General features: G+C 42.9%; 1 pseudogene; it reads right to left on the reverse strand.

The window, feature by feature from the left end:
• The window catches only part of LOC102837122, an 84,890-nt pseudogene extending 81,820 nt beyond the window's left edge, over nt 1-3,070 (reverse strand).
• Nucleotides 3,071-5,474: the final 2,404 nt, after the last annotated feature.

The following is a 5,474-nucleotide window of genomic DNA, read 5'->3' on the forward strand; positions in this document are numbered from 1 at the left end:
ACAAGGCACCAGGAATTGATGGGATAAAGATTGAAATCTTTCAAGAAAGTGAGGTGGCATAGGAGGCACTCACTCATCTCTGCCAAGAAATTTGGAAGACACCTATCTGACCGACTGATAGTAAGAGATTTGTATTTGTGCTCATTCCAAGGAGAGGTGACCCAATGGAATGCGGAAATCATTGGACAATATCTTTGATAGCCCATGCGAGTAAAGTTTTACTAGAGGTAATACAGAAATGCCTGCAAGCATACATTGCCAGAGAACTTACAGAGTTTCAAGCCAGATTCAGAAGAGGCCATGGAATGAGGGATATCACTGCTGATGTCCGATGGACCTTGGCTGAAAGCAGAGAATATCAGAAAGATGTTTACCTGTGCTTTATTGACTATGCAAAGGCTTTCTATTGTGTGGATCATGACAAGCTATGGACAACATTGCAAAATATGAGTATTCCAGAACACTTAATTGTGCTCATAAGGAAGCAGTTGTGCGAACAGAGCATGGGGACCTGAATAGTTAAAATTTTGTAAAAATTAAGGCTACCATGGCTTGGGTCAAGCGCACCTTAGTCCTCAAGCTGACATCTTTGCTCTTCAACACTTTAAAAAGGTCTTGTGTAGCAGATTTGCCTAATGCAATATGTCATTTGATTCCTTGACTGCTGCTTCCATGAGTGTTGATGGTTCATTCAAGAAGAATTAAGTCCTTGACAACTTCAGTCTTTTCTCCGTTGATAAGAATGTTGTTTATTGGTTCAGTGGTGAGGATTCATGTTTTGTTTACATTGAGATGGAATCCATACCAAAGGCTATACTCTTTGATCTTCATCAGTAAATATTTTAAGTCCTCTTCCGTTTCAGCAAGCAAAACTGTATCATCTGCATATTACAGGTTGTTAATGAGTCTCCCTCCAATCTTGATGCCACATTCTTCTTCATATAATCCAGATTCTCAGATTACTTGCTCAGCATACAGATTGAAAAACTATGGTGAAAAAATACAATCCTGGTGCACATCTTTCAGAATTTTAAACCATTCAATGACCACTTTTTTTAGTAGAACGATTGTCTCTTGGTCTATTTACAGGATCCTCATGAGCACAATTAAGTGTTCTGGAATACTCATTCTTCACAATGTTGTCCATAGGTTGTCATGATCTACACAGTCAAAAGTCTTTGCGTAGTCAATAAAGCACAGGTAAACATCTTTCAAGTATTCTCTGCTTTCAGCCAAGATCCATCTGACATCAGTGATGATGTCCCTCATTTGAATCTGACTTAAACCTCTAGCAGTTCCCTATCGATGTAATATTGTAACCATTTTTGAATTGTCTTTAGCAAAACTTCATTTGCATATGATATCAATGATATTGTCCAGTGAATTCTACATTGTGTTGGGTCACCTCCTTTTGGAATGGGCACAAATATGGATTTCTTCAAGTTAGTTGGCCAGGTAGCTGCTTCCAGCTTTGTTGGCATAGATGAGTTAGTGCCTCCAGTGCTGCACTAGTTTGTTGAAAGATTTCAATTTGCTTTGCAACAATTCTTGGAGCCTTGTGCTTTCTATGCATTCGCTCTTGATCATATGCTACCTCTTGAAATGGCTGAACATCAACCATTTCCTTTTGGTACAATGACTCTGTGTATTCCTTCCATCTTCTTTTAATGTTTTCTGCATCATTCAATAATTTGCCCATAGAATCCTTCAATATTGTGATTGAGGCTTGAATTTTCTCTTCAGTTCTTTCAGCGGGAGAAATGCTTAGCATGTTCTTCCCTTTTGGTTTTCTAACTCTAGATCTTTGCACATTTCATTATAATACTTGACTTTGTTGTTGTTAGGTGCCATCAAGTCGGTACTGACTCATAGCGACCCTATGCACAACAGAATGAAACACTGCCCAATCCTGGGCATACCTCACTATTGTTGCCACGCTTGAGCCCATTGATGCTGCCACTTTGCCAATCCATCTCGCTGAAGGTCTTCCTTTTTTTCTCTGACCCTCCACCTTACCAAACATGGTATCCTTCTCCCGGGACTGGTCCCTCCTGACTTGACTTCATGTCCTCCTAAATAGGTGTTGTAAATCCTTATCCCTATACCTATGGTAATAATCCCATTTGGGAATAGGCTGTCTTTGTTGTGCTAATGAGGCAGGATTAATAGAGTGTGTGCTGAAGCAATCTCTTTTGAGATATAAAGAGATTAAACAAGTCTGCTGAGAAAGAGATGCGGTAAAATAGATGCCAAGACAAGTAGAGATATCTAAGAAACCAAGAAACAGAAGCTGAAGAGAGGGGACTTTCCTCCAGAGCATTGTTATTGTTAAGTGCCAAGGAGTCGCTTCCGACTCATAGAGACCCTATATAGGGTTTCTAAGGATCGGATGGTGAGTTTGAACTACCGACCTTGAAGAAGATCAAACCTATGTTTTAATCCAATGTTTAGCTCATAGAGCCACACCAGAAGACAGAAGGCCTTCCCTATAAGCCCCTTCAATGAATCGTATTTTTGGCCTCCAGAACTGTGAGAAAAGAAACTTCTGTTAAAGCTATCCATTTGTGTTATTTCTTCTATGTGTGTACTAGATAACTAAAGGAACACTCTCCAACCACGGTTAGTTTAAGATTAATTAATGTTGACAACAACCCTAGAAGTAGACATTATCACCATCATAGTTTGCAGGATGAAGGAACACAGAAAAGTAACTTGTCTAGTTTATAGGCCTTGTGAAAGTGTTGCCAGGACTCGAACCCAGAAAGTCGGAACCCAGACAGGCTTCCTAGTTGAGTTCCCCGTATACAGCAATACACTTAAGAAATTAAAGTGCCCTGGGAAGCCTTGAAGGCCTTGGGATTGAGGAAGAGACCTCGGCCCAGTGCAGCCTGCTGAGCGGAAAGGCAGGCCTGGAGCCACTGAGACGGTGTTCGAGGCTGCAGCTTGTGGCTGGTCACCTGTGGTTGAACTGGAATAGTTCAATAGTGGACTCGATATTCTCGATGATCTTTCGGCATTCCTCTGTCTCGGGCGCGTCCGCCCTATCCACCTGAGTCCCGGTGCTACCCATTAGATCCTGAGCCTCCTCTGAAGCAAGTCCTCTGGGAGGTGTAGGAGTCCAGAACCCCCGCTTCCGTTACCATGGCGACTCCTGGGGAACCAGGGAAGCGTGGTAATTGGTATACATGAGGTGCAGCTGGAGGGGAGTCGGCCAACTGGGGGGCTTTGGAGCACCTCCTCCGCCCACTTCATTCGCACAGCCAGTATTGATTATTCAGGTCTTCTTGACAACCATGTGCTTCGCTGGCTGTCCATTGCTGACCCCCAGCCCTCAGCTCGATGCCTTCGATATAATGTCCTCAAAGACGCTGAACTTAAAAATATCCTTGCTGTCTTCTTCTGCCCCAAACCTTTCTTACTTTCTCCTCTCTTAAGGCTCTGAGCTCAGCTTCCCTTTAGGGTGTGTGCACTTGGTGTGTGCACATATCCTTCAAAAATATATGTTGTAAATCCTAAAGCCCTATGTCTGTGAATGTAATATCATTTGAGAACAGGACTTTCTTTGTTTCGTGTTGTTGTACAGCGAAGGGCCTTGAGTAGTTTCCAATCATAGCGACTCTGTATAAGGCTGTCAGGAGCAGCTGGTGGGTTTGAACTGTCCGGTGTAGGGTTTGTTTAAAATCAATCACCTTTGAAATACAAAAAAGAACAGATTAGGTATTAAGTAGGAAGCACAAAGAAGGGAAGATAGATAAACAACATGTGAAGATTTGCAAGAAACAGGAGCTGAGAAAAGCCGACCTTAATCCACAGCAAACCTAGAGCTGGCACCTTGAATTAGGATTTTAAAGCTCGTAAACTATGCAAAGAAAATGTTCTGTTCATTAAGGCTATCCACTATGGTATTTCTGTTCTATCAGTACTGTTGTTGTTGTGAGCCATCGAGTAGGTTCTAACCCATAGCAACCCTTATAGAGTTTTGGACGAGTGGCTGGTGAGTTTGAACTGCTGACTCCATGGTTCAACACAAGTTTGCATTAACCCACAGAAGCACACCAGGACTCTTATAGCAGTACTAGAGAATTAAAACAGGGCACAGAAATTTCTGAGCTGTTTGGTAGATTAACATCCCTTTAGGGTTAAGGAGCTCTGGTAGCGTAGTGGTTACAAATCGGGCTGCGAACCACAAGGTCAGCAGTTCGAAACTACCAGCTGTTCCATGGGAGAAAGATGAGGCGTTCTGCTCCCGTGAAGATTTGCAGCCTCAGAAACCCTGTACAGGGTGGGTATGTGTTGGAACTGACTCTACAGCACAGAGCCAGCTAGCCAGCTAGGGTCAGTGTTGGAGTCCTGGAGGATAAGCACTGAACTGCAAGGTCAGTTTGAGCTGCAAGGTGGAGATTCAAACCCATCAGGAGCTCACAGGTACGCAGCACTTAACAACAACCGCCCTTCTGTGTTAGAGGTCACCTTCAGGGAAGAAGAAAAACAAATGAATTCATTTCATGATGTTGTTATTAAGAGCCCTCGAATTGGTTTCACTCATAGTCACCCTGTATAGGATTTCCAAGGAATGGCTGGTGAATTTGAAGGGTTACGAATCGGGCTGCGAACCGCAAGGTCAGCAGTTAGAAACGACCAACTGCTCCGCGGGAGAAAGATGAGGCTTTCTGCTCCCATTAAGATTTACAGCCTCGGAAACCCTGTACAAGGTCGCTATGAGTCAGAACCGACTCCACGGCACATAACAACAACAACAACTTAGTTGTTCAAACCAACCATGAGGTCCCGTGTTCATCCTACAAGACATAATGAGCCCTGGGTTCTCAAAACATTGTCACAGTGAACAGGAGAACAGAAAGCCTGATAAATTCCCTATAGCTGCTCCTTTGTCACATACATAGGTGGACCTGAGGGGAAATGCTTTCTCTGAAGAGCTAAAACAAGACTACACTCCTGGTGTGGCTCTGTAAGATAAAGCACTGGACCACAAGGAATAGACTCAATGGCTTTTAACATCAACAACTTTACTATTTAGGAGTCAGTAGTTCAAGCAGCTTGCCATAGACAACTAACTTAAAGGCTGACAGTTTGAACCCTCCCATTGGCTACCAGGAAGACTTGGTGATCTGTTTCCCTAAAGATGACAGTCACGAAAATCCTATGACCTAGTTCTCTTCTATGACATATGGGTTCTCTATGACATATGGGTTCTGTATGACATATGGGTTCTCTATGACCTTTATATTATTAATCTGAATGGCATTCTTAATAATATAAAGGTCAGAAAGTAAGGTGATAATGTTTTAAGCTATCCCATGAAGTGTGGAATTCAGTGGTTATGAATCAGACTGCTATCCTCAGGGTCAGCAGTTCGAAACTACCAGCTGCTCCGCGGGAGAAAGATGAGGCTTTCTGATCCCGTAAAGATTTACAGCCTCGGAAACCCTGTACAGGGTCGCTATGAGTCGGAA

Source organism: Chrysochloris asiatica, unplaced genomic scaffold (assembly GCF_000296735.1).
Source record: "Chrysochloris asiatica unplaced genomic scaffold, ChrAsi1.0 scaffold00137, whole genome shotgun sequence".
In the NCBI taxonomy this organism is placed as follows: Eukaryota; Metazoa; Chordata; class Mammalia; order Afrosoricida; family Chrysochloridae; genus Chrysochloris; species Chrysochloris asiatica.